At 40.3% G+C, this 9,331-nt stretch overlaps 1 pseudogene; it reads right to left on the bottom strand.

Annotated features, from left to right (window-relative positions):
• Positions 1–316: 316 nt before the first annotated feature.
• The window catches only part of LOC149152616 (transmembrane 9 superfamily member 8 pseudogene), a 63,883-nt pseudogene continuing 54,868 nt past the window's right edge, over positions 317–9,331 (bottom strand).

Genomic DNA, 9,331 nt, shown 5'->3' with positions numbered 1-9,331 from the left:
CTGTAGCTTCCTGTAGAAGGTTGAACCATGACTAAATTGTGTCTGAACTCTGAAAAAAATGAGTGTTCATGGAGGGGATGAATGTGAGGATGCCTGGGAACTTGGTAGGGACCCTTCTGCTTGTGTTGGGAGGCCCCCTTTCGGCATTGTGTTCCTGCAACATCTTCAGCGTTAACTCCCACAGCAGCACATTGACATTGGTGTCTCATGTAATGTTACCCAAAAACCTCTAAAACAACATAAAAGGAGCAAGCACCATTCCCCTAAACCAAAACTTAAACGGCCCCTCTGAAAAATGGCAGCTGCATGCAGAGCCTCAGTCAATTCTCACTGATGAGTATATTGTCCGCACAAACCAAAGGCATGCATAGAAACCTATTGTACCGGTTAGAACAAAAAATGAGTATGACATGATGGGAATGTAGCCAAAATATAAAATTCTAGAAACAAGCTTTGTCATCTCCAGCTTGGTGAAGAAATAGAATGTGGCATAGAGAAACAAGTAAAATGCTGAGGAGCCTGTAGTCAAATAAGATCTCCACCACCAGTTGTAATCTTCACTGCACAATTCGAAGTAGCACAGGACAATGGTGATCTCTGCACATGTAACAATGAGGATCACAGAGGCACTGAACAGGAACCCAAATATATAGTAGAACTGATGCAACCATATTGAAGTTAATATGAAGAACAATTCAATGAATACAGCTCCAAAAGGCAACATGCCTCCAATTGGTGTTGAGAAAATGGGCTGCATATACCAAGCTTGCTCTAGAATCTGCCTGGGGATTTTATTGGTCTTCACTGGATCTTCAATTGCAGGTTTCTTGTAGCCAAAGTAACTGCCCACAAAGACCAATGGCACAGAAATTTCAAACCATAAAAGGACCAAGGCAAACATAGTCCCGAAAGGAACTGCACCAGATGATTTTTTTCCATAACAGTGCATTGAGAATAAAGAAAATACAAAAGGCAATGCTTGGAAACACGAATGTTGTCTTCAGCGTGTTCCTCCTCTATTCTGTGCCCTTGAACATCTTATATAGACGTGACAATGCATACCCTGCAAACAAACCCATAAACACCCACAATAGCAGCATAGCTGTCATGAAACCTCTACGGTTCGAAGGAGAAAGGAAACCAAGGACTGCAAATATCATTGTCACTAGTGTCATGGCAAAAAACTGAACTCCAGTGCCCCCATAGACACAAAGTAAGCTTGCATTGGTTGGGACCCTGGCCACATCTCCATGGACCGACTTCCATCATGTTTCCTCTTGAGCCTCATCCTGTGTTTCTAATTGGTTGTATTTTGAGATATCCCGGTACAAATGTTCGCATCATGATCATTGCAACCATTCCGGAGAGAAATAAAACAATCATCAATGAGTTGATGATAGAGAACCAATGGATCTGATCATCTGTCATAAGAAGGTAAGTATCCCAACGTGATGCCCATTTCATAGGGCTCTCCCGGAAAGTAACATCACAAGTGAATATAACTTCTTTGTCTTCTACAACTTCTTGGGGAATCTCAGAATTTGACACTGTATGCTTGGTATTTGGATCACAAGTTGTCAAATGGGCTTTGACATTATCCCATGGTTGTTCATACTCATGCTTTACACTCACTGAGAATTGCCACCCTCGACGTGAACAGTCCAAGTTTCTTCGTATGTTGGGTTTCCTGTGGCGCAGCTTCCTGTAGAAACGCCTGTAGAGTGCCCAGCCTCTGTAGGATGTCTCTGTGCCTTTGAACGATCTTGGTATGCGGGAGAATTTTGAACAAGCTGAAAAACTTGGCGAAGGACGTCAGTTTAATAGAATTCAGAGGCAGAGGATTCAACCGAAGAGGTTTGCAAGTGTAAATGAATCAGCAGTTAACGTGAGTCTTCAGCCGAGCATTCCTTTAATTACTGCGTGATTTGTGGTGAGGTGGCAGAGACGTGCGCTGCTCATGCAAACTGTTGGTCCCCTGCAGTGCCATCTGCGTGTAATCCCTTACCCTTAGTTGCACTGAAGTTTAAAATATCCACAACTGTCTGTGTTTTTTCAAATTTCACGGGAGTTGTCTAACACATACGTTGCATGATTCCCAGCTGATTGATAGAGAATTGGACAAGGAACTATCGGCTCAATCCTACTATATTCGTGGCTCAATTCCACCATTCCATTCATTCATACAGTTTTTAAATTAGATTTGTGCAATAGAAGAACGAGTTTCAGTCACGTACCTGAAGTCAAATGGCTTCTGTGAGGTGCTGAGGCTAGTCATTGCTGCATGCACTGGTTTCTTTGGTTGCATGAGGGCTTGGCTGATGATTTATGGTTGTTTTTTCCTTGTGCAGGTGTCCTCTGGCCGGATCCCAGCTGCAGGAGTTCATTTCCACGTTCAGATCTGCACCTTCAAGCTGCTGCTGCTGAATTTTCACAAGACCAGAACTTGTTTTCGCCATTGCTCCCAAACGGTAAACCGGATCGATCTGAAAATTTCCGAGCATGTTCCTATCATCATGATGCACCTCCCATAGAAAAATCATGATCAATGGATGCACATGTTTTGAGAAAAATGGAAAATGGATGAAGATTTCAGAGATCAATTTCTTGGAAACCGTGCATCCGAATTGGCTGAAACTGCTTGGGTAGGCTACTACCACCTATGTGCATCTCCCCATGAAACAAGTTTTAAAACGGATGCATGGATATGGAGAAAATGCAAAAATGGCTGATGGCGATGGAGGCTGATTTCTTCGAAACCGTGCACCGGAATTGGCTGAAACTACTCAGGCATGTTGCCGTCACCCCGGTACAATTCCTTGTAAAATGGTTTTTCAAATGGATGCATGGTTTTCAAGTTATGGAAGAAACAAATTCTGTTCTAGGTATTTTTGCTTCAAGGCATTTTGCAGTTTTGTTGCATGGTATGAAAAATTGAGCTTGGGTTGTGATGCAGGCATGGAGATGATGGAGGAGGAGTTTGAAAAGTGCAGGAGGACTTCTGAACCCTTGAGGAAGCTACCATGTTCACCAAACCACCTTTTTGAAATCCATTTCTAGCTTCCTACAATTTCTACAACTTCCTATAGAAGCACAATGAGGTGGAAAAGATGATGGAAAAGGGTGAGGAATGGGAACATGGATGCTTGCAGGCATAACCAATGGATTCCAAGCTTTAGATCCCCTTCCAAAATCGAATCTGGCTCGCTTGAAGGTTCTACAGGATGTTTCCTATAGAAATATAGAACTTCCTCTAGAAGGCACAAAAACTCCTTTGTCTTTGTTTTGAGTGATCCTCCTACCCTGCAATGTCATTGCTGCAACCTGAAATTATTCAATGGAAATTAGATTTATTTTTATTTTTCTTTTTCTCTTTTTTTTTTGAAAAACAACTAGGGCGCCTCATGGAGGTTTTCACCCTAATTTCCTGCCCTGGGCACCTCCAAGGGAGGTTTTCACCCAGAGATCTTATTCTCTTTTCTCTTTTTTTTTCCCAACCCATTGACTGCCTCATGGAGGTTTTCAATCAATGAGCCAATCTAAGGTGCCTCCGAGGAGGTTTTCACCTTAGATTTCTATTTCCCTCTTTTTTCGTTTTTTTTTTCTTTCTCTTTTTTCTTTTTTCTTTTTTCTACCCTACCCTACTTGAAAAAAAAAATCATTCTCAAGTATAAGAATACTTCCAATGGAGCCATGTGCACATCGAGATTAGAGATAAACTGATGTGGAGGCTTGAAATGCATGCTTTGACAGCTATCCGGATCTCAGAGACCAAATGATTTGACTTTGAAGGGATCAAACATAGCTGAAGAAGAGAGTACTGCTGCAACTTAGTGACCGTCTGAAACCATATCTCAATATAGCTCTGATATCCTTGGTTCTTTTGCTGATCTGGATCATGTTTCATGTCACCTTCTAACATGACTTTCTCATCTTCCTCTTTTTGCTGATCTTTCTCTTGAATACATGGAATATTTGATGGTAACCATGAGGGATCTTTCTTTATCTCTGCTTTTGATGTCTTCTCTTCATCAAGTAAAGCCCATGGCTCTTTGATTTCCTCTTCTGAATCTTCTTTTGCTTGATGTGGTCCTTCAATGCTTTCAATATAGTCTCTTTTTTGCAATACTCTTCCTGAGCTATGGTGAAGATCATTGAGCTCAAGAGGATTCATTTGGACATGTTGTGTCCCAGCATTGCAATTGTGTTGAGCTACTCCAATGGACAGGTTTGGAAATGGTGGTATGGGTAGCTGAGTGGGGGCGTAGATTTGAGATGGATGTGGATGGGGTTGTGGTTGGGTAGGCATGTGGGGCTGCCTTGGTGGAGGAGGAGGCGATGGTTGTGGATGAGAAGGTGGTGGAGGAAAATGAGCGGGAGGAGATTTCTACTGGGGCCTCCACCCCTGATAAGGTGCATTCCACTGAGGTTGTGGCTGAGCATAAGTGTGAAATGAATGAGCAACTGGTTGGGCATAATATGGATCTGTGAAGGAACAAGGAGGAGGTGTGAACCAGAAAGGATGAGCAGGAGGACCCCAAGAAGGCATGAAAGTGGCTTGATAGGGGTCATAATAGGTCTCGGGTGTCCCTTGCAGATCTGGCTGGTAAGATCTAGGTCCATGCGGCCTCCTTTGGTTCATATAATAGAGTGATTCAGTGGATCCTTTGGCTCTCTGATATGCAGCTTTGATTCTGGGTAAGGAAAGGCATTGATCTGTAGGATGGTATTCTTCACAGACAAAACACACTTCTATGGAGTACAATGGACATTCGTTCCTAGGATGCTTTCTAGTGCACCTAGGACAAAAAATGGCCAAAGCCCTCTTGGCTTCTTCTTGCTTCTTTTGGATCCACAAGGTATCCAATTGCATGGCAAGAAACTGCCTCATATCACTCTTGAAATCTTCAATCTGATCTTCAAATTCGTCTTTGGACAAGGTGTTGCTCCCAACATTTCTGCTTGTAGCCATTTTCTCCAAAGGAATGGTTTCTTCTTCTTCTTCCCTTCAGGTTCTTCAAATGTGTCTTGCTGTCCACCTAAGGGTTCTTTAATCACAACCATCGAAGAAGAGAGAAGGTTGGCTGTGTGAAGCAGTGGGGGTGTTGTGCAATCATTTTTCTAAACTATCACTACTCCTACAAGGCATGAAAAGAAATCTTTTTGGTTGATTTTTGTATTTTTCTTCTTGTACTTGAAAACTAAAATAGTTTGAACTGCAACTAACTATCTTGCTGAAACGAAAATGCGGAATTGAAATGAAAGCATGAAAGGACTAATCTATTTTGCTCAAATGAAATTGCAGGAATGAAATGCTAGGCTACGCTTACGGAATTGAAATTCTAATCTACTCTTGCAAAAATGAAATTGCGGAATTGAAATGCTAATCTATGAAAGTGGGAAATGCTAATCTACTTTTGCATAAACGAAATTGCATAATGGAAATGAAATAAACTACTTAGCAGAAGATTGTAGTGGAAAATAGAAGAAAAGCAACAATCACCAATACTCTGACACTTCCCCGGCAACGGCGCCAAAAAGATGGTGGGCTCCAGTATTGCAACAATAATGCTGCAACTCCTGGAACTCCCTTCTTTAATTTTATCAACCTGGTAGTTCGTAACAAACTTGGAAGCGACGGTGCTGTATGCACAAGTACTAGCTCTTGCCGCAGCTGTCACTTGGTCAGCTGGCACATGTCCGCTAGGGGCTTAAGCCAACTTCTATGAGCTCTTAGAAGAAGCTTTTTAACTGATGGATGATTTTTGGCTTTCAGTTTCTTTCCGCAAGTAGATTAGCTTCCTTTGAGTTAGCAAACCCTAGCAAACCCTAATTCTACCAGCTAGTCCTACTGATGCAAAGATGAGAATGCAAACTACTGAAAGTGATGCCATTACTTCTATGAAGGTAAGATACATGTGTCTAGACTACCTCTACCTGAAGAAAACATCTTTTTGTATTTTTGAATAAGTTATTAGAATTATCATGCATGTGTTTTTAACTGGCTTTTTACTGTGCAGAGGTGGATCAAGGACGAGAAATGCTTGGAAGAGGTCGGGAAGGTTCAGAGAGGGTCTAAGGAGTCCCTGACACCCTTCCAGAGAGTTTCACAAAGTTTGGCTGCCAAGAAACCGCGTTTATGAGCTTCTACAGGAAGTCTGCAGGGGTTCTAAAGGATGTTCTAGGATTTCTACAGGATGTTCTGTAATTTTTGTATAGGATGTTCAGAAATGGGGTTTTGAAGCATGGATGGAGGAAAAAAGGTGGAGGAATGAGTATGGAGGTGAAATAGGGGTGTAGGGGAGTTCAAGACTTGGAGGATGGAGTTGAGGAGTGGCGTAGATGGTGAGATTTGTTCAAGGAGGGATGAAACGATGTTGCACAAGAAGATGAGAATCATGGCAAAGTAAGCGAATGAGGGAAATGTGATGTAAGGGTTCTGAGTGAAGGGTGAAGCAGGTAGGTTGGATGGAGTATGGGTAGGTAAGGAAGGATAACAGGTATTCTGCAAGCGGTTTTTCAAATTGAAGAAACAAACATTTATAAAACCTATGACCTAGTTACTTCACTCTAATCTGACCTAACAGCAAAAGGAAATGAACAGAAGTTTATTCGAAATGAAATACGTGAAATAACTATGCAACTAAGCAATCATAAACTGAAGCATGCAATCAAAACTGATATCAAGTTCGACAACTAAAAATCCAACACTACTAATTGCATGGTGAAGCAAAAAGACAGTGTTTTTGTTGGCAGCAAAGTCACATTGGTCCCAGCTCATGATTCCACTGAGGGGGAGGTGAGATCCAAATTACTTGGTAGAATTTTTCTAAATATATTCCCTGTGATTAACCAATAAAGTAAATCTGAACATGAAGAACCTTTTTAATCATCAAGAGCAACTTAAATAACAACACAACATTTAAATCTAAATAGCAGATTTTATTCTAAGAATGCAGCAAAAACACATAAAGATAAACAAAGGAGGTACTGGGCGCTTGAGATGGGCCCAACCCCAAGAGCTACAACCTCCTAAGAGAGATTTAGAGCTGGTGAAAAGCTGGATTCATCTTTATTGAGCAAGAAAAGAAGAGTTACATCAAAACTGTCCACAAGGGAAACTTGAAAATGTGCTGAAAGCAAAGCTAATCTACTGCCTAAAAATCGAACTATAGACTAGCTAACTTCTGCCTACAAAATGAATAACCATTGGCTAACTACTAGCTAAACAAAATGAGGCCCTAAGCCTTCTTATTTATACAAATTGAGGACCCCAACAGTCCTCCTAAACTTTAGGGACTCGGTTGCCCAAAACTTGTAGTTAACAGCAGTCCTACTTGACTTGCTTGGCTGCCCTTGTGCTAATTGATTTGGTGGCCCTTGAACTCCGAGCTGATGGTGGAGAATTCGAGAAAAGGGCCATAAATGAAGGGGACACCTTCCTACAAATCCTCTCCCTTGTTCTCCCATGAATTTGGCTGCCAGGTGCTCATTAAAACCTTCAATTTTGTCTCCAAATTGACCAAAAAGGCTACACAAAGCACACATTAGACTTGTTGGCATAATGACTAACCCAATTCACTCTATTAGCATAAATATAATAAAAAACATGCAATAAACTAATGAGAATGGTGGATTAAGTCGAATTAGGAGGTTGAATGAGCCCAAATAATTATCCATTTTTGGGGCTCATCAAAATGATGATGGTAACACAGTGAAAGGAAGAAGGGTGACTTGATGGAGGTAGTCTCAAATGTAACGGTCTTGGACGTCTCATCTTTCAATCTACTGAAGGAAGAATTTGTGACTGGGTTTTCCCCTCGAGGGAGGTTTTTCCCTAGAAACGTGCCTATATCTTGTGTTCTCTTCTTTTCTTGTTTAGCATTAATATTGATGATAAGAAAGGATAATTAAGAAATCTAACATTGATACTGAAAACATAACAAGTTAATGTCATAATAAGGGAAAATTGTTTTAACAGCAAACCTTCGGATTTTCCACCATGGTATCAAAGCTATGGTCATGGTTGAAAGGCAGTTTGAAGAAGGTAGTTCTGGGCTAATGGAGCTAAGACTACAATGGGCTAAGACACCTTGAAGAAAGATAATTTCACTATACCTCAAGGTGACAAGTCAAAGAATGAAAAGTTCAGGTATTAATCTCAGTCACAGTCAAATCATCTCAGAGAGCAAGGGTCAATGATCTCACAGTCTAGAAGAAAAATATAACTTCACTCCACAGGATAGTAATGAACTCAAGACATCTAGTATCACAAGTATAAGTATGATGTAAGATACAACGAGACAACTCGATCACTTCAGAGATTGGGTTCATAAATTTTCGGTGAAGTTACAATCATAAAAGAATTCGGGTTCTATGATATGTGGTTAAAGTTTTGATAGGATCATAGGCTGGAGCATTGATATTTATAAGAACTAAAACAGTGATAAGGGTTAACCACAACAAGAAGCTTTTGCTTCCACCACATTGTCATCATTAATGAACTGTGCCACTCCTACAAACAACGAAGATTGGGATTACTGTGTACAAACCGAAGTGGACTATGTCATCACATAAACTATCTGAAGTTTGTCCTTACAAACTCAAGCACTCTTTCAGGATCTGAGTACAATATTGTTACTACGACAAGGTTAATAAGCTCTCAAGAATCAGAGGTATGTAAAATACAAGGTAAGTATAATCATAAATATTTTCAAATGATACATAGTTAGTACTCCCTAGATAACATACTAAATCTCATATTAGAATCTCGATCCTTATCTTCTAGAAATTACAAGTAATCTAGGATGTCAAATAAAAGTCCTTGATTGAAAGAAGGAATAATATTTATAGGATTCCATCCTCCATGGTTATGTAGGAGATCTAACTTGAGAAGTTAAATCATGATTCTTGGTATCCCATGTTTTTCTTGAAAGTATGTCTACAGACTTGTTGAACGCTCAAGAATTATGAAAGAAGGCCTCACAAGACAAAGCATTGGAGATAAAAAAAGGTATGTCTTAGATCATGAGATTTGTCCTCTTCATAATCATTCTTTTTGGCAATCCATTCTACATTATTAACAATTGTTGTGTCTAGCTCTCTTGAATCATAATGATTCTTGTCTTGGGTGATTCATCTCTTGATAAATCTACCCAACCCACTCATATTCTTAATTGATTTTGTAGGACCCTAGACAGGTTCTGGAAAACCCTAGCAGAAGGGTATGCTAATGTGAATGTTTGAAACCCTAAGCTGCTTAGGGATATTTGAAATGTTGTTTGAAGTCTTATTGATGATATAATGTTTGGGATTTTGGTATGATCATGAAAAC

Source organism: Pinus tabuliformis, chromosome 9, assembly GCF_031772625.1.
Source record: "Pinus tabuliformis cultivar Carrire ecotype Pingquan chromosome 9, CPIR1, whole genome shotgun sequence".
In the NCBI taxonomy this organism is placed as follows: Eukaryota; Viridiplantae; Streptophyta; class Pinopsida; order Pinales; family Pinaceae; genus Pinus; species Pinus tabuliformis.
Note: the sequence above shows the minus strand (reverse complement) of the source record. Positions and strands in the feature narration are given on the sequence as shown.